General features: G+C 37.6%; 1 protein-coding gene and 1 long non-coding RNA gene across 3 annotated transcripts in view; one reads left to right on the top strand and one right to left on the bottom strand.

The window, feature by feature from the left end:
• LOC6034176 (MOB kinase activator-like 2) overlaps positions 1 to 20930 on the top strand; it is a 259873-nt gene that overhangs the window by 168085 nt on the left and 70858 nt on the right. The gene's annotated exons all lie outside the window — the stretch shown is intronic.
• Positions 13850 to 15038, bottom strand: LOC119767751. Its single transcript, XR_005277691.1, has 3 exons — positions 14865 to 15038; positions 13984 to 14807; positions 13850 to 13926 (listed from the first exon to the last, which is right to left on the bottom strand). It is a non-coding gene; the product is annotated as an uncharacterized LOC119767751 (long non-coding RNA).

Genomic DNA, 20930 nt, shown 5'->3' with positions numbered 1-20930 from the left:
AAAATCATTACTAAGACAAAAACTAAACGGCCGCCATATCCTAAAGTTCGAAAGTTAGCACTTTTTTGTACTGAAAAATATAAAAAAAACTTACTTTTTGATATGCTGATGCAAAAAATCGAGTTTTTGTGATACAAAGATATTTAAAGAATGTGGTTTTAGGAGTGTAGCCATTTTGTCTAAATAGTCTTTATGATAACCTACAACATTGCTGAAGACACCAAATCGATCAGATAATCCCTTCTCATAGCACTTTTCTATGGACAGCCCACAAATTTGTATGGAGACTTGTATGAAGAAACAAATGATGCAAAATGCCTTATTTGAAAATAAGGAATCGGTGGACAAAGTTTCATACAAATAAAAAAAGTCAGGATTTGTTTTGCGGGATTCTAGAAGAGCGTCGAATTTCCCGGGGTTACAAAATTCCCGGGAAACGGGACTTATAAACAAATTTCCCGGGAATGTTTTTTTTTGTTAAGAAGTAGGTATATACCGTAAAACGGGGTGACTTTGATAGCCGGGGTGACTTTGATAGGTTTGCGATTTTTCTGCAAAATGAAGAGTACAATTAAAATACGTACGGAATGGTTCAGAATCATACTGACCGTGGTAGAGAAGTGTTCAAAGTACCTCAAGAAGAACTTTGCATAAAATTTTGAAATGTTTAAAAAATTAGTTAACTATAATTAAGAAAATGTTGATGAAAGTCATTATTTAAAACTTCTCAAAGTGTCATGATTTTCTCAATGAACATGATTTTGAATCGGAAAACGGAATGCATTTTCGGGTTCTTTGGACAATTTTCCACTAGGAGAATGTTAAATAAGTTTGTAAATAATAAAAATTATGTGTCCTTGAAACACAATTAAAAAAAATCTCCAAATTTATAGGCAATTTAAGTTGAACAAATTTCATGTAAAATGTGAAAATTTGTGATTCGTGCTTTGTATTCAGTTTAAAACGCAATATGAATCGATAATTTTATAAACAAAACTAGTTTTAACAAGTTTCAGGCAAAATTCCTAATTTTCAACAATTTTATGTAAAATTTATTAGCATTTTGATAAAAAGCTTATAAACTTAGTTAACTAAATATAAACATTGATTTTTTTCCTTTAAAACTATATCAGCTACTTTAGTGATGGTATATTTAACGTACAAATAAAGTTTGAACATCTTAAATATGATTTTAACAAGAAAAACTATGACTATCAAAGTCACCCCGGAATTTAAACTAAGATTTTTTAACGTAACTATTTTTCTAAACACTATTGAAAAAACTTTTTTTCCAAAATAGTGCATGGACTTTGTGTGGCCTACCCCAGTACATGTTTTAAAAATAATAATCTTGAGAAAAACCTTACCTGTTGGAAAACATTTCAAAAACAAATTGAAATCCTATCAAAGTAACCCCGGTTTACGGTATATATATTTTTTTAATCAGTGTTTGTACAGTAGGTAAATTGAATCCATGCTCCAAAATCATAAAATTGCTTTTAAATTTGTCTCTATGATCATTTTGAGAGAAAATGGTAAAAAAAATATTTTGATAATTAAGTTGAAATGAAAAAAAAAATGATGCAGAAAATAAGTTTTTTGTGGCAAATATTTTTTAGAACAAATCTTACTGATAATTTCAGTATGAACATTAAATTGATTTTAAAATACAAAAAAATTAGTTCATTTTTTTTTGTAAAACAAAAAAATTATCAAAAAGTTATGAAAATGTATTACTTTCTGGAATTCCCGGAAAATTTACTAATTTCCCGGGAAACGGAAAATATATTTTTTCTGGAAAACCCGGGAATTCCCGGGACGAAAAGTTGGACGCTCTAAATTCTACATAATGAAAAAAACATGGTTAAATTTCATCTGGGTACATCTTTTATGTCAGAAAGAATGTGAACCTGTCATACCTTTAAAAATGTGTCATTTTACCACTTTTTCAGTATAAATTGAGGTAAAATTACAAAATAAAAGAGGTAATATTTTACCTCCTTAATTTTATTTTAAACTGTTTAGAGAGCTGCTCTTATTAAGAATTTATAATCACGACAAACATTTTGAAATAGCCAAATTGTATGATTCAAGCCATTTTCAAATGTTATAAAATGTATAAATTTGGAAGGTGTAAAATTGGAAGTTTTATTATCACCGCTTTTTTATGTAATATTACCTCAATGTATACTGAAAAAGTGGTATAACAACAAAAAAGTGGTGAAACACATTTGTAGATGTAACACTTTTTTATGGCGTAAAAGATTTACTTATTCCCTGTTGTAATATCATCATGATTTTTTTTTCACTGTGTTGAACGTTTGAAAAAAATATTGCATTTCACCACTAAATATTGAGTTGTATTCAGTTTGCTTATTATATGTTTGCAAAATTCCTTTTACCTCAATGTTGCTGACTTAAAACGAGGTGGACACACTAAATCATATTAAAAAAAAATTAAAATTTCCTACATGCTTCTGTGATCAAATTCTATGAAATAACATCTTTTTTACCACACTAATGTGCAACACTATTAAACCAATTTACAACCGAATTATGTCAACTTAAGTGATGTAAATCACCGTTAAACGACTCGTTACTTTCATTTCAGTTAAGTACCTTTTCTTGTCCCTCTTTTGTCTTTCCCCCTCTTAAGCCCTCTTGGCTGTCCAACACTTGATTTATGCGACTGCCCTCAACCGCCCCTTTTCGTCGGGTCATAATACTTGAGGCCCTCAAAAAAAGAAGAGTCTTTCACCTCGAAAATTAAGTCAATCCCGCACTTGTGAAAGCACCCTCCCAAAGGTCAGTCTCGTTACCGGGCGTCCGCTGGCTTCAAAAATGATGGTCAAATCTCGGCCCACCGCCATCATCACCAAGAGGGCGAAAGTGGCGAACCTCTTTTGCGAAGGAAATGAAAACAAAGATTGGGTGGTTTTTCATTGCTAGGAAGGCTGGAAAAAGGCACCGACTTGAGGTGATTCGAACAACAAAAGTAGAAAACTGAACCGGCAGATAATGGGGTATTGTTTTGAGCGGTTGAAACGTTTTTTTTTTTCTAAAATCACAGTGAAAACCCTTAAAAACGTCAAAATATTAAATCGTGCCATTTTTTTTAATGAAATTAAAATTGGTTTCAAACAAAAACTTTTAATTAAAATCATAGATTTTAGTTTTTTTTTCAACTCAATATCTCAACTGCACTCGTTTAGCCAAAAGCTGTAACCTGATTCCACCAAAGACTGGGTGTGCACTGGGAGGTCCGAGGCAAGGCCCTGCTGGCCTTCGGGGGGGCTCGGTTTCGGTAAAGTTGAGCGTGTAAATATACGGGTGTGGAATATTATTTTATTTCCCATTGTTTTTGCATCGCTGCGGCTGCGGTCCGTGGAAAAATATGTTATTATTTTCCCATTCATTTTTTGGGTTTGTTTTCAGCCTTGTTTTCTTTTTGCGATTTATTTTTTCTCACATTTAGCGTGTTTTTGTTTCTTTTTATCTGTTTAGCTGCGCTTTAAAGTTGTGCCTTTTTGTGTTATTGTTATTGTGTGGTCGTTGTTGCTGTCAAACCGCGGTGACCTTTAAGTTATGATACCCACCATTCTGTTATTGTTGTATCAAAAGTGGACTCTCCTTTTGAAAATTTGGAAAAGAACTTTCTTATTAGTCTTTTTTAGTTAACCATATCTTTAAATCTTAAAATTCTCGGATAAAAATATTAAAAAAACGATGTTCTTTTTGCCAAATGGACAAAAGCGCTGGTTTAAGATTGTAGAACAGTGCTTAAATATTAATAAAAAAGATAACTTTACAGGATTCTTATCATGGAAAAATACTCTAAAAAATAAAAATAAATCTTACATGAAATATCTGAAATCTAAATATTTTCTTGCATCAAAACTGCACAATCAAAAATATTGATAATCTGTATGATTTGTTCCATGTAATTTACCTTGACTTTGTATGTAAGAAAAGTAATTACGGGTAGAATGATGTAAATCACAGCTTATGCAATTTTACACAAGTTTACTGGTAAAATTACATATTTTTCGTACAAGGTTTAATTTACATGATTTAAACTGTAATTTCCTTTTGTCCAAAGATTTAGGTATAATTACATAAGGAAGAGTAAAGTTACAGGCACAAAATGGTAACCATAATAAAAGATGAATCAAGAATCGAGAAAGACAACTAAATTTGTTTTTTTTTTTCAATATTTTGAATTCGATTGACTTGTTTCAACATATTTATTCTTGACCACCCTAAAACATGGGGAAAAATGACAGTAGAGGGTTAATTCTGAGCAAACCTTCACTAGGTGGATCATTAAACCTTTTCAGCGCCCCTCGAAGAAGGAACTAACAATTAAAATGTGTAGCCCACCAACTTCAACTTTTGAGCTCTAAATCCAGCAAACACGCGCGCGGAGTGAATGAGTTTGGGGTAGATTATGGCGTGAAGGTAACGGAAACGTGCGTGAAAATTAAGTCTGACCTTGTTTCGCGGGCCGGCTAGGATTTACTCAGGTTTGTTAATGGTGTGGGAAAACCCCCCAAAAGCTGCGCCTAAACATGTAATTATACAGGTAGTTGGGGCTTGTTTCTCTTTGTTGCATTGCAAGTAATTTGAACATTGTCGAGGCTATTTAGTGCAACAGAAGATGCCTGTTGACGTAGATCAACATGGGCTTTTCTTTGTGAGTTATTCATGGTTCCGCGTAAAACTGTGCCATCGATGGTGGGCAAATATTGAACCTCGAAGAGTACCTCCCGTTGGGTGTTGGATCTCCATGGCGAACCCCTTCGATGTTCGGCAATTGTTTACCATTACTTTACATGAAGTTTGCTTAACAGGTAGCCGCCAGTAGTGTTAGGTTGTAAATGTTTTAACAGCCGGTTTCAACTAGGTCAACTGCAGGCTACAAAGTGTTCAAAAACCGCCTTCCAGAATAGAAGCATCCTGGGCAGATGATTTATGGATCTTCCAAACCCATATATAAATTATGGCGAAAACGTTACCAATTTGCGATATCCGCCATAAGCTATCTGACCGACGGACTCCAACTTTCGACCTTTCGCCAATCCAGCTCACGCCGTGAAATTGTTGCAATCGTTTTGCTTTCCTTTAAAAAAATCCACCCAAGACCAATACAAAAGATGATGATGATACCGTTATGTCCTTCCTTTCGAAACTCCCGAAGGTATCAAAATAACGTGACGTAATTTACGATTCGAGACCGGCAACTGGAGCACCCCAGGTCGAACCAAGATTTATGGGGTCCTTGTGCCGGTCGATTGCAGAACAGGTTTCACGGTCCCACGGGGGGAGATGCACTGGCGTGGTGCTGCACCGGCGAACCTGGGAGAACCTCATAACGTATTCGCACAGACGTTGTTTTTTTTGCCGATCTGCGTGAACTTGTTTCCTTCGATGGTGGTGGTTTTCTTCCCGGTGAGTTTCCAGGTATTACGTTGTCGCCTTGGTAGTGAAGTGGTGACCCTTTAAGAGGCAACATAAAAAATATTTTTCTAAATATATTGCTTGACGTCAAATGCATTATTCTTCCCCTGTAGATCATGCAAAAAGTAATCCGTTCTCAGAATCATCTCTGCGACAAAACCAACAAGGTAGGGCTGGCCGCTTTTATTTTTTATGACATTTTCCGATGTTTTCGGATGTAGCAAGAATCGATCCATCCAAATTTAAATTAAAAATATTGTGCCAGCTGTCCCCAAACGGGTTCGAGCGTTCCGACAGCGTCTTCCCGTTCCGTTGCATTGCCAGACAAAGCTCGATGTCCCAATGTTCTTACCTTGATGTGGCGTGTTGTTCCCCTGTGGCATAACGGGGCTCTCTCTCTCAATGCGAGATGCCATCGCCGGCACTTGTCGTCGTCGTCGCAACGCAATGGTAGCGGTGGCAATGAGGAAATCCACCCGGGAACGGGACTACCTGCACACACTCTTAAGAAGTTTTTCCTGCCTGCAGGTGTACCACGTACGACGACGACGACGGGCCTTGCATACTCGAGTGACCCAGTTTGCAGCAAAACTTGTGTACGCCTTAAGAAAAAAAAATGAAAATGAAACAGTTTTTATCAGCTCTCCCTATGTCGTCTTGTCGCGAATGAGTCCAAACAAATTAAAGTTGGCGATAAATTATCATCGAGCAGCCAAATATTCATCACACTTTCGCCAACGGAACCCATTTGAAGGCGAAATAACATAAATTTTGCGTACAAAAACACTGTGCCAAACTTCATGGTCGAGGAGACGGTCCAAAGAAATCACCATCGATATAAATTGGCGGACTTTTTTTCACTCTTCATGTTTGTTCCAGCTACCGAAATCGAGTCGCCTTTATTGATCCCAAATCAGAGCCAATAAATTTATTGGCCATTGGACCAACCAGTGTCCCGTCCTCGGAGACGTGGTCTGCGGTGAGAAGGGAAGGGAACGGAAATGTTTCCCGATGGTGCCAAGTCATAAACGGCAAACGATCGATTCGGAGACGTTTTGGACAGGGTGTCAAGTGTCGACCGATGCTTGTCATCTTAAATTTCGACTAAAAGAAATAAAAGGCAAAAGCATGGGAATTTTCTGCTTCTCATTTTAGAAGATATTTGCAGAAATCTAGAGTTTTTTTTTATAAAAGTCCTATAAACAAAATATCAATTTTTTGCTTTTTGGGTGATTTAAAACCGCCTTGAGTCAAGGATTTTCAAAACACCCAAAAAGCAAAAAAAAAATAGAATTTTGTTTATAGGACCTTTAAACAAGCTTCAGGAATGTTTAGAAATATTAAAAAAAATATTTGTATTTTTTTTATTTACGTATTTCTTATAGCAAAAACATAATTTTGCATATTTGATTCTTTTTTTTTTTTTCAAAATTTATCTCCAATGAAAAAAAATAAAGCAGATATAACATCGAAAAATATCGTAAATAGTAATTCTTGACATTTCAAATCAAATCATTTGTTTATGAATTAACGACATCAAATTTTTTATTGCTTAACCTTTTCTTACTTTTCTTAACCTAGACTTACTTTAATATAATTATCAAAAATATCATAAAAATTCTAGTAAATGTATTCCTTTCACATTGGGGTGATTCTCCGCCAACTCACACAGCAGTTGCCCCGACCCCTTTGTTCTAAGCGGTAACATTTGTCTCTGATCACAAATCCGATGTCCATTTTTTGGCGGTACGACCCCTTTCATTTTTGAACATGCGAAAAAAGAGGTGTTTTTCAATAATTTGCAGCCTGAAACGGTGATGAGATAGAAATTTGGTGTCAAAGGGACTTTTATGTAAAATTAGACGCTCGATTTAACGGCGTACTCAGAATTACGAAAAAACGTATTTTTCATTGAAAAAACACTAAAAAGATGAAAAAATCTCCCATTTTCCGTTACTTGACTGTAAATTTTTTTGGAGCATGCCATTTTAAGGGAAATTTAATGTATTTTTTGAATCTATATTGACCAAGAAGAGTAATTTCTTCCTTTAGAACCAAATTTTTCATTTTAAATTTTCGTGTTTTTTCTAACTTTGTGGGGTTAATTTTTAGAGTGTAATAATGTTTAACAAAGTTGTAGAGCAGACAATTACAAAAAAAAATGTTCGTAATTCTGAGCATGCCATCAAATCGGGCGTACAATTTTACATAAAGTCCCTTTGATACCAAATTTCTATCTCATCACCGTTTCAGGCTGCAAATTATTGAAAAACACCTCTTTTTCTCATGTTTAAAAATGAAAGGGGTCGTACCGCCTCTCCGTCACGAGATATCAAAAAACGGACCTCGGATTCGTGATCAGGGACAAAAGTTACCCCTTAAAACAAAGTTTCACGCAAATCGAAGAGGGGTCTGGGCAACTTTTCCCGATTTCTTGTGAGTTGGTAGAGAAACCCTTTAAAAATCGAATTTATTTTTTTAGAAATATCGGCATTTAGCTCATTTTTCATGGTTTATGTAGCTCCCTCCCACAAATAATTTTTTTTCTAAATCAGCTTATAATTTTCGTATGGCCTTAAATAGTTGTTGGTAGGTTGGAAATTGGATTTTTGATTATTCTCTCTTTTTTTAATTGGTTTTACCTAAATGTGTAAAAGTAAAAATGATGAAAATTTCACCAATTTCACATCAAGTTTAATTATTTATTTTTTTAAACAAAATCAGTCACAATTTATTAATGTTTTTTTTTTTTGCTGTGTATTTATACCTTTTATTAACCTGAAAACTGTATATTTTATAAAATTGAAGTTGTTTTAAACTGCAAATTACATTTTTCTTCTCAAAATACTGTTTTTTAATCCAAAATTCATTCCTTTGTCAAAAATCGGTATCGCTTTTAGTATTGGTTTGCGCTTTAAAAGCAATTGCTCTTTACTCTTCCTAAACCTTCAAAAATAAGTGTTCAATAGGGCGGCAATAATAAACACCTTTTAAGACTCACTTCCTGGCTCGATTCATTAGGCAAATTAAGTATCTTTTAACCAATTTAGCTGAGATTTAGGGATTACTGAATAACGTTAAAGTCGGTGTTAAAAATCTTTTCATGAAAAATCTTTTTTTTTTAAATCGCTACTAGGTTTTCAGGATCAACTTGAATCGCTTTGCACTCTTCGACAAAATTTTAGAATGTTAAATTTCACTCTAATTATTGTTAAATTTTCACACAATAAATAAACATCACCTTCCGGGAAAAATTCTAAAAGCCTTTCTCGTCGCTTAATTTTGTCGGATCAGGCCAGGAGACGCTAGTGTTCAATCTGTATTTGCTAAAATCGATTTTTTGTGTTAAAAAATGTAAAAAAAATCTGGATTCTTTTTACTGAAGATGCCAAATCGTTCGAAAATTCAGTTATTAAGATATATAATTTTGAATTTTTAACCTGTTTTTATTAGATATTTTTTAAAATTTTACGTTAAAAAATAATTTTAGTATGTTTCTTTACAAAAAAAAAATAATTTCAGTCGTCACCCTGTCGAAAAAAAAGTAGCTGCAAATGGAAGATGAAGTGCCAGGATTTTCCCGGACGGTTCGGTCGAGAGCTGACCTTGCGGGATTTGGCCATCGGACAATAGCAATTCATTACCGGGTGGTGTCAAATTTATTGCATTTAGTAGAATTTGAGTTACGGCGAGGCTTATGCGAAGCAAGTGATGCCCAGTCGGTGGTTATCCCCCCATTACGGATTTATGAGAAAAGATCTGAACACTCTGACAAGTTCGGAGCACGTAATCCTAAACAGAACATCAATTAAGCTACACCGGATTAGAAGTGTTGACGACCCTTTTGACATCTAATGACCCGAAAAACTTCGGTGGAGGGAAGTGGGGTTGTCACAAAATTGTTTCCTTTTCAAGTCGCGCCAGAGGACATCACCAAGGACGACCGTCTCGTCCCCGAGGTCACGGCGTTGCGACCAATTGGTGCCTAATGAGACGCTTTTAAAACCGATCGATCCCACTTTCGAATCCAATTAAGGGGGGGGGGGGACATCTTGTGCTCTCTCCGCTGAAGGAGTCGCTTGATTGGACTAGGGGGAAGTTTTGCACGGAAAATGCGGAGTGTTACATTTAAAGAAGTTTAAATTTAATATTATGTTTTATTTATGTAAAAAAGAGAAATTTATTCAATTTATCTGCTATTTTAAATAATTTCGCATTAGACTTTCCGTACTCACTTGGAAGACATGCTTCGAGTCATTTGTTCGTTGCGAGACATAATGATAATCGTTTAATCGTTATATTTTCTCTTGTTTCTTTCCAGGTAAGTGTCTGCTGAATGCAGCAACAAGGATACACGATTCGAGTCAACAAGTCCCATGAAGTGACAGATTATCAGTCGATTTTACAATAAGTATTACTTCAAATTTAGACTAACTCAATGCGCAGTGTTCGAATACTTTAAAATTTGAAATATTTTAATTTTTCTTACAAAATATTATTTTTTGCAAGACGAGTCACTGCCTAAAACGTTAAAAAAAATGTAAATTCAGATTCAAAGTAATCTCATTTGTTCAAAACAATTACCATTTTCTCATCAGTTGGCCGCCGATAACTCCCCATTCAGTTGTCACAGATGGTCACCAGCGCCTCCCCCCAGATAAGGTGTAATTGAGTCACCAACAGTTGTGTTTGAGGCCGGGGATTTGCCTATCGGAGCGCACCTGAATCATCAGTGCCAAGTGCGTCAATACCACAAGCGCGGTTAAATGACGCTCATAGATTATGCAAACATGCTCTGGCCCTTCCCCTGGCCCCCAGCATTGTGCACGGTCAATTAATCTACCATTAATATGAAATGATGCAGGTATAGGCAATGTCACCGATATCAACCGTGCTGACCAACTTCCAGCACAACAATTGGCATGAATAATAACAAAGTGAGCCAGACTACAAACTTGCCGTAAATATCGGAACGTCGACCAACATGCAGTTGCAAATTAGAATCTCGCCAGCCTTGCTCATTTCGGAGCACAAACAAACATTACATATTAGGGCCAGTGCGGCACCGGGCCCGATAAGGTTGCGCACAACTTCGTTTTAATTATGCTAATTTATCGATGAGTTTTATCGGGGAAACCGCGCCAGTGCTGCAGTACTCTTGTACAGTGTGCATCACAAACAGCAACTTACAGAGTAGTTTGGGCAGCTGCCAGCGGCGCTTGTACTCTGCGACAGCTATCAAGCTGATGAGTCTGAGGGATGGTGTGGTGGGGAGTTGGCAGAAGTTGGGTACACTGGTCGACAAGATTAAAACGTTGGCTTTGGGGTTTCCTAAAAACAACCGAAATAGCGATACACACGGAGAAAAAAGAGTTCACAAAATCGTGAACATGAAAATGGGAACCTCGAACAAAGTGATCAAATCCCATGGTACGATTTTGAAAAACGTACCATGAAATTTGAACACTTTGTTCGTGGTTTCCATTTTCATGAACGCTTGTTCACGATTTTGGGAACTCAGTATATCAGTGACTTTTTATAAATTTGTATTGTTTTTGTTAGAAATAGTACTACAACAGTTAAAGGAATGTTTAGCTTTGAAAGTCAGTTTAGAGGATTTTATATTAAAGTTTAGATTTTCAATTCAAGTTAGTTAGCAAATGAATATTTGGACTTAAATGAATAATTCTCGGATTAGTTTTCAAAAAGCCGTAAGGGCCATTGGTAAACAAAGTCCTTTTTACATTGGTATTCGACCTACTTATGAAAAATTAATATCAAAAACGCTCGAGATTGTTCATCTACACGTCCTTCAAGTGCCCCAAACTAAAAATAATTGAAATTTTGTCTCATTTTCGAGAAAAACGAAAATTAGTGTAAGAGGTCACAGTGGCTCTTACGGCTTTTTGAAAACTCACCCGAGAATTGAACATTTTGGACTTATGAATAACACACAACTGTGCATTTATTCTAGAGTCAGATCCATACAGCGTCAGTGTTTATTTGGTCGAAGTGTACTAATTCATTGGCAGATCTGATTCTAGTTCTAATTTACGACAAGACTACTGACGGACGTGGTTTGGTTTATTGGACCTTTAAAAAAACTCCAGATATGTACCTAAAAATGTTCACAAAATACCGCATTTTTCGAAAATACTCTAATTTTCATATATTGCAAAATGGGTATCAAACGAAGCGAAATTTTGATTGTTTTTCTCAATTAATTAAAGTCTATTATTATTTTTGAAAAATACTAAAATATTCCCGAAATACCGTATTTTTGACAAATACTCAAATTTTCATAATTTGTAATATGGGTATCAAACGAATTGAAATAGTTTTATGCTTTTGCAATTTATTAGAGTCTTTTTTTTGGAAAAAAACAAAATTTTCACAAATTACCGTATTTTTTTCGAAAATACCAAAATTTTCATAATGCGCAATATGGGTATCAAACGAAGCGAAATTTTGTTTGTTTTTCTCACATTAATAAGGGTAACTTTTGTTCCTGATCACGAATCCGAGGTCCGTTACGGAGGGGCGGTACGACTCCTACCATTTTTGAACATGCGAAAAAAGAGGTGTTTTCAATAATTTGCAGCTTTAAACGGTGATGAGATAGAAATTTGGTGTCAAAGGGACTTTTATGTAAAATTAAACGCCCAATTTGATGGCGTTTGATTTCCGAAAAAACGTAAAAAATAACCCTGCAAAGTTAGAAATAACACGAAATTTCAAAATGAAAATTTTAGCTCTACATGAAAAAATGACCCGGTTGGGTCAATGTAATTCAAAAAGTACATTAAATATCCCATAAAATGACTTGTTCCAAAGTTTTTTACAGTCGAGTAACGGAAAATGGGAGAATTTTCAAAACTTATTTAGTGTTTTTTTCGATGAAAAATACGTTTTTTTCGTAAAATCGCAATAACTCGTGATGTTTATGAGCAAACCCCTTATGTCCATATATTAAAATTTTTGTAATTGTTTGCTCTACAACTTTGTAGAACATTGTTACACTCTAAAAAATAACCCAGCAAAGTTAGAAAAAATATGAAATCTTAAAATGAAAATTTTTGTTCTAAATGGAAAAATTACCCTTCTGGGTCAGCTCGGTTTGGTGATCCGCATGACACGCCACTTTACAGACATCCACTGCCTTAAAACTCTTTTTTGCTCCATAGTTCGCTCCCCGCTGGAATACTGTTCCGCGGTCTGGACTCCGCACTACAACAACGCTGTTTACCGGCTCGAGAGTATCCAGAGAAGGTTCGTCCGCTACGCCCTGAGATCACTGCCCTGGAGAAATCCCCAGCAGCTTCCGCCATACGAAGACCGCTGTCAGCTCATGCACCTCGACTCACTTCAGCTGCGTCGTGACCTGGCCCGTGCATTGACTGCCTAAGATGTACTAACTGATAGAATTGACTGCCCCTCTCTTCGCGAAAAGATCAACGTAACAACACCTGCCGCCAGCTACGCCATACGCCAATCGTGCAGATCCCTTTTCGACGTACAAACTATAGCGCCAATGGAGCTGTAGTCGGACTGAAGCGAGCCTTCAATAAAGTGTCCACTGTTTTTGATGTTAGTTTGTCCCGCGATGTGTTAAAGTCTAAGTTTTTATCAGTGTTGAGACGATTGTATTAGTTGGTAGTTTTAGTATTAGGTTCATTTGGGCAAAAAGTGCCTGTTGAGGAATAAATAAACACCCTAATATGTACTGGGTCAATGTAGATTCGAAAAGTACATTAAATTTCCCATAAAATGACACGTTCCAATTTTTTTACAGTCGAGTAACGGAAAATGGAAGAATTTTCAAAACTTTTTTAGTGTTTTTTTCGATCAAAAATACGTTTTTTCGTAATTCTGAGTACGCCATCAAATCGGGCGTCTCATTTTACATAAAAGTCCCTTTTACACCAAATTTCTATCTCATCACCGTTTCAGGCTGCAAATTATTGAAAACACCTCTTTTTTCGCATGTTCAAAAATGGAAGGGGTCGTACCGCCCCTCCGTCACGAGATATCAAAAAACGGACCTCGGAATCGTGATCAGGGACAAAAGTTACCCCTTAGGACAATGTTTCACGCAAATCGAAAAGGGGTCGGGGCAACTTTTCCCGATTTCGTGTAAGTTGGTAGAGAATTACCCTAATAATTCAACCATATAATGTTAAATTTTCAATACTTTCACTAAGCAATTGTTTTTTTTAAATCTTGTAAGTTTCAAAGTATAAATATCTGGAGTTTTTTTTTTTTTGAAAAGGTCCAATAAACCAAATTTCCAGTTTTTGCTTTTTGGGTGTTTTTGAAACCGCCTTGAGTCAGGGGCATTAAACAAACCCAAAATGCAGAAACTAAAAATAAGGTTTATTGGACCTGTTGCGAACGGCGAAAGTCGGGAGAACCGGGCACCGGGTTCTCGAACGGCCCAAAGAAAAAGTCCTTAATTTAGGCACGTTGAAACTGTAAAATTTATTACAATTAAAATACACAAAGGTTCACAAAATTACAACTACTTACAACTTCGGTGTTTTACGCAGCTGAGGCCAGGATAATCAATCCATCAGCTGCGCCCGCACTACCGCTCGCTTCGAATTGTTGTTTTTATTTGACTCTACTTTGAGCAGTAGCACGGGCACCGAGAGTTGCAAGCACACACAATAGGACAGAACACAAAGATCTTCAGCAGCAGTGTCCGAGGGGCGCGTCACTCTGCGTTTATACGCAACACTCCCCCCCGTAACACTCCTGCTTCGTTGAAGTTGGAGTTTTTCGCAACTACCAGTGGCGCGTTCCGGAGCTGCTGAACTGGGTCGTCGTTGCATGAGTTGAACTTACTAGCGACGTCCATTATGTCGCTCTTTAGTTGCTCTGCTATTTCCGCCGCCAGTGTCTGCTCCCTCGCTCCTATTCATGACGAATGCACCTTGACGGATCCCACACGAACCACATTCGGCGCAGCGCAGACCCGCTAGCTGTCGGCCGTGAACACAGTCCCGAAACGTTCCTCCGCCGGGCTTCCGTGTGTAAGCTGCTTACGTGGAGATGACGGATTAGAAGAAGCGGCTTGAGTGACGTGCAGTCCTGCCCGTTGAACTCCATTTTGGACGCCTCATCGTCCGCCATCGGTTTCCTTCGATCAGCTGACTTCACCGTTGCTACGTCTGGAAGGAATTGATTTCGGCTGCCACGCACATCTGCAACCTGCTCCGTGGTTCTGTGGGCACCGATTTCGCAATGTTCGCCGAAGTTTTTCAATGTTGCGAACGGCGAAAGTCGGGAGAACCGGGCACCGGGTTCTCGAACGGCCCAAAGAAAAAGTCCTTAATTTAGGCACGTTGAAACTGTAAAATTTATTACAATTAAAATACACAAAGGTTCACAAAATTACAACTACTTACAACTTCGGTGTTTTACGCAGCTGAGGCCAGGATAATCAATCCATCAGCTGCGCCCGCACTACCGCTCGCTTCGAATTGTTGTTTTTATTTGACTCTACTTTGAGCAGTAGCACGGGCACCGAGAGTTGCAAGCACACACAATAGGACAGAACACAAAGATCTTCAGCAGCAGTGTCCGAGGGGCGCGTCACTCTGCGTTTATACGCAACAGGACCTTTAAAAAAAACTCCAGATGTGTACCTAAAATTGTTCACAAAATACCGCATTTTTCGAAAATACTCTAATTTTCATAATTTGCATAATGGGTACCAAACGAAGCGAAATTTTGTTTGTTTTTCTCACTTAATTAAAGTCTATTATTATTTTTGTAAAATAATAAAATATTCCCGAAATATTTTTCATAATTTGTAATATGGGTATCAAACGAATTGAAATAGTTTTATGCTTTTTCAATTTATTAGAGTTTTTTTTTGGAAAATACCAAAATTTTCACAAATTACTGTATTTTTTCGGAAATACTAAAATTTTTATAATGCGCAATATGGGTATCAAACGAAGCGAAATTTTTATTTGTTTTTCTCACATTAATAAAGTATTTTTTTTAAATACTAAAATTTTCACACAATACCGTATTTTTGGCAAATGCTCAAAGTTTCATAATTTGCAATATGGGTATCAAACGAATTAAAATTTTGTATGCTTTTGTTCAATTTATTTGAGTTTTTTTTGAATTACCAAAATTTTCACAAATTACCGTATTTTTTCGAAAATACTAAAATTTTCAAAATATGCAATGTGAGTATCAAACGAAAAAAAAAATGGTTTTTTCACTTTATTAAAGTTTTTTTTGAAAATACTATTTTTTCACAAATTACCACAATTTTTTCTGAAATACACAGATTTTCAAATTTGCAATATGGGTATCAAACGAATTGAAATGTATGCTTTTTCAATTCATTAGAGCTTTTTTTTTTGGAAAATACAACAATTTTTCACAAAATATGGTACTTTTTCAAAAATACTAAATTTATTCAAAATATGCAATAAAGATATCAAACGATGTAAAATTTCGCATGTTTTTTATATTTATAACAGTTTCGGAAAATACTTAAATTTTCACAAATTACCTTATTTTTCGGAAATACTCAAATTTTTTAAATATGCAATATGGGTATCAAACGAAGCAAAATTTAGAATACATACAAAATTTTGCATCGCTTGTAAATTTAAAAACATTGAGTATTTTCCAAAAAATACAGTATTTTGTGAAAATTTTAGTATTATACAAAACAAAACTCTAATAAAGTGAAAAAGGACAAAATTTCGCTTCGCTTCCCATATTGCAAATTTAGAAAATTTGAGTATTTTCAATAAATACGGTGTTTTGTGATTTTTTGTATTTAAAAAAAAGCATAAATAATGTAAAAAGCATACAACATTTCGCTTCATTTAATTATCTTATTGCATTATTTGAAAATTGTGTATTTTCGGAAAATTAAGGTAATTTGTGAAAATTTTAGTATTTCCCAAAAAACCCAATTGAATTAAAAAAGCATACCAAATTTCAATTCGTTTGATACCCATATTGCAACTTTACAAAATTTGAGTACTTTCGAAAAAATACGGTATTTTGTGAAAAAAAAAATCTATAAAAATTTTATTAATGTGCAAAAGCAAACAAAGTTTGCTTCGTTTGGTACCTATATTGCAAATTAAGAAAATTTAAGTACTTTCGAAAAAATATGGTATTTTGTAAACATGTTGAGTGCATATTTTACTTTGAAACTCACAAGCATCGAAAATTTAACATGATATGGTTCAATTAAGTCGATTTTAGAAAGATTTAAAAAATGAGTTATCGTCCCGACGATAACGATGGAACTATCGTTATCGTTATCAGGCCTCGATAATTTTATCGTTAACAACCTTGGTTAATACATCGTTCAAGCTTTCTCCAGTACTCATCTCGTTGATATTTCTAATTCAACAAATTTATCATGTTCAATTAGTCCATTGTTCTTGTTTCGTAACTCAAATCGATGTTGTGAGATTATTAAATTTGTAGTCCACTGTACCAAAACAATACAAAGTCTAAAATACTGTTGCAAACGTCCCCACAAAATGGAAGGTAACAGCTGCGCGCCTTAATACGCAGTTGTCTTTGTACAGCACGTCCTCTCTCGCCCTAAAGTCAGTAGGTCAAACGACCGTATCGCGCAATATCCGGAGGGCACGTCTTCGCTGCCTCGTGTGCCCCCTCGTAAATCATCTCCAGAAAGGTTTCCTAAAACCCCTGTAAACATGAAAGGTCTCACATTTCCTAATCTCCCAGAGTGTGTATCCCCGTTTTATGGAGTTTCCTTTACTTTTGGGGGCATTCGATTACAGAACACACCGACGGCCACATCTGGCCACTAGATAAAAGGTCTTCCCCTCTCCCGGTGAAGCTTTGATATCCAGTCCCGTACTCTTTGATCTAGTCGATTGACCTAGTGGAAATTGGGCCACACATCCAACGCCACATGATGCCAAAGTCTGGAGAAGGGACGGGAGGGCAAATCAAAGCAAATAAAACTTTCAGGAATACAAACTCTACGCTGGTGTGTCCCCTGCAGGGAGTACGGAGTTGCGCGTTTGTTGATGATTGAGAACAATAAAATTCAGTAATTCGTTTTTATAGCGTCAGTGCAGCTGCTCGAGCGCAATGCAGTTCAGCACTCGATGACTACACCGAACCGGGTGTCACACCTCGAAAGTGCGTCGACTTGGTTCAACAGATCGAGATATTGCTCAACGGCGACTCTTGCGAGCCATAAATATAACAGAGAAATCAAAGCAAATATCGTTTCACCAGACTGCGCGGAGGTTTCGACTGCACTCGAAAGCCGCATCATGCAGCAGTTATAAACCATCCACAGGTTCTCTACAGCAGCGTCAAAACAGCTGGCGGTGGGGTTGTGACACATGTGGCATTTCCCAAAAAGTAAAACATTTATATGGGGCACGTGCCAAGACATAACTCCGAACGACTGCGAAACATGATGTTTGGGTGAACTTGGGCTCGTGTCCGCCGGCGTGTAGTAAACGTTTATGCGAGGTTCAGGGGTACCTTTGTGCCGTTTGGGTCAGATTTTTGCAAAGTATACACATATGAAGGTATACATCGTAAAAAGATTGCGATGAGCGAGTCGTGTTGAAACAGAAAGCAAATTGTGACAACGAATTCGACGTAAGCTTACTATGACAGTTTGCGCACTTGACACCCTGATTTAGCTACAAATTTGAAGTTCATTTTGCAGGTTTACAACGGGTTGTCCTGATTGTTCCGAAATCTCAACTCCTGCGTAAAGCCGTTAGATCGCCGCCGTAACGATTAACATTCTAAGCAGTTCAACGCGTAACGGTGTACGCAAGTGTATCAGGTCATCGCCGGCGACCTACTTTTACCGCTCAAAGTCGTAAAATTACAAACCAACTTTATTATCCCTTCAACTTAATGACCCAACACCGCACTCCCGGTACACTCTCTCCATGCACAATGCGTTTACCTTATGGCGCGCTCTCCACGGTACATTAACTTCCGCGTCGCGCTGGCGAAACTAGTTCACGGGATCAGTAAGACACAGTCGCTTCTTCAACTCCCTCGCCACAAGGCGCCACTTGCGACGCTTATCTGGCTATGCTCGGCGTACAATGTTTCAAGTCGCCGATCCGCTCAAAGTGCACCCTTAATTGACACCGCCGCCCGACAAGAAGCCGCCGAGCTTCTGAAAACGGTTGCAATTGCAATTAGCTGCCCTGCGGGGAGATTGATCCCTTTCGTTGAACGCACAGTTAATCTATTCATGGCGCTAAGCGCGCGACGATCATCGCACAATGGATCGTTTGTTGATGGCGGTCAGTCGCTTTATCGATTCCACAGATGAGCTCTGGTAGCTTCAACTTGGGAATGCCCCCGGAGTGTTTCTCTTTCTCCTCATAAATCACAACATGTAGCAGCGGCATAGTTGGGGAAGTTGGCAAAGGTCGGAATCCCGTGCAACTCATGGCTTGAAAAAAAAAACACAAACAAATCGAGATAGTGTCCAACGAGTCGACCCAGTGGATCAATCAGAACGTAATTAACACGTCGTCTTGGTGGCGCTTGATGCAGCCGCTCTTAGTGCAGCGCAGAGATTGGATCTCCGGCAGTGACGTCCAGCAGCGGTGGATTATCTGACAGCTGGGATCGCCGAGAGGGGAGCGGACTTTACTGGCGACTATTTTGAACGAAAACGAACAATTAATGTTGAAAGAAGTTGTAGTATAAGAAGCTGGCGGTCTTGAGCATAACGCTATCGATTTGGATTGAGAGGTGTCAAAAACAAACCGAGAAGATTTTACTCCCGAGCGTCTGCTGCGCTCATAGCAGTTCAAGTGGAATCAATCGTTATCCCTCTTTCTCGCCCCATCCCCAAGTGATACATTCAAATATCAGCTGATTGAAAAGCGCATCGAATTGGATCGAAACTGCACACCAACCAGTAGAAACCAACCCGAGAATAATTGAGATTTTATAGAAAGCAATCAGTGCAGCGCGCGTTCTTGGCTCGCATTCAATTGGATTGACATTCAGAATGATAATTGTGGTGTAGCCGATGTTGCCAGGACTCAATCTTTCGAATTCAAATTAAGGGCAATTTCGCGCTAGCGGCCATAAATGTCGAGACTCGAATTTCTGCCGAATCGCTTTGTCTAAATTTACTGCCAGCCGCGAAAGGGCAGCGCTCCAACGTGGAAGCGGTGACATTGGGATTGGATCAGGCCCCCGTTCCGTTCCGCCTCGTCCGGACATCTCAGAGCAGCAGCTATGCTTGAACTTGACCTTTCATATTTTGGCCGAGACTACCGGCAACATCAGCTCGTCTAATAGGGTTCGCTGCTGCTATTTTGGGGGCTATTTTTGGCCGCTGCCGACCGGTGGTGCGCTATAATTTTAGAAAGCGTCTTCTTGGCTCGGCCAAATATCAGCGGCAACGACCGATGATTAATTTGTTTGTCTAAATTTTTTGAGATGACGACTGCACTTTCTTCGGGCTTGCACGATTAATTAATTGGTTATTTTGGAACGTCGCGGCGAAGGTCGTCGGACTGGGAAATTATTATATTTTTAAAAGTAGGTTCAAATGCCAATTTTGATCGACTTCTAGTTGGGCTGCTGTAGCTAATTAAATTAGTACTAATAATATGCCATGCACGTGGCAATAGCTATAATAATCTACTCAGTGTTGAATGCCGTTGCAGCATTTAATGACCTACGGTGGTAATTAGCCTAATTAAGATAGACTCTGCACAGCAAGATGATGGTGGTTACTTGCTTGGTTACGGGTTGAGTAAATAGCTCAAATTAGTACTTGTTTTAGCCTAAAGGTTAGAGTGTTTATCGAAAGATGTGACATGTTACCTAAACGACAAGAGCATTTTCTTGCATCGAAAGCAGCGCAGCTCCCATTTGAGTGAGAAACGCCCACAGAATGGAAGTAAAAAGTAGTCGTATGAGAGCTATTCTACTCTACTCTACTCTACTCTACTCTACTCTACTCTACTCTACTCTACTCTACTCTACTCTACTCTACTCTACTCTACTCTACTCTACTCTACTCTACTCTACTCTACTCTTCTCTACTCTACTCTACTCTACTCTACTCTACTCTACTCTACTCTACTCTACTCTACTCTACTCTACTCTACTCTACTATACTCTAGATATTCAGTCTGTCCGACTGACAACAAAATTAATCAAAACAAACAATACACGAACGCCCAAAACAAAAAAAAAGTTCGATCACGTCCCAATTAGAAAGCTCGAATTGTAAACAATGCTGTGTCCCACTAATCTGCACACACGGAATAAGTAATCGATGTTCCAAATCACGACCCTGTTGGAGGAGAGAGCTCTGCTATACGTGGTGGTGCAATATACGAAATGGACCCATGTCAACAAGCCGGGCGTGTGTTCCCATTTTCCCATTTTGGTCCCAATTTGGTGGCCCATATCGCCATCACAATGAATCGTCAAATCTGTAC

This window comes from Culex quinquefasciatus, chromosome 2, assembly GCF_015732765.1.
Source record: "Culex quinquefasciatus strain JHB chromosome 2, VPISU_Cqui_1.0_pri_paternal, whole genome shotgun sequence".
Classification (NCBI taxonomy): domain Eukaryota; kingdom Metazoa; phylum Arthropoda; class Insecta; order Diptera; family Culicidae; genus Culex; species Culex quinquefasciatus.
This window is presented reverse-complemented; position numbering and strand designations above follow the sequence as displayed.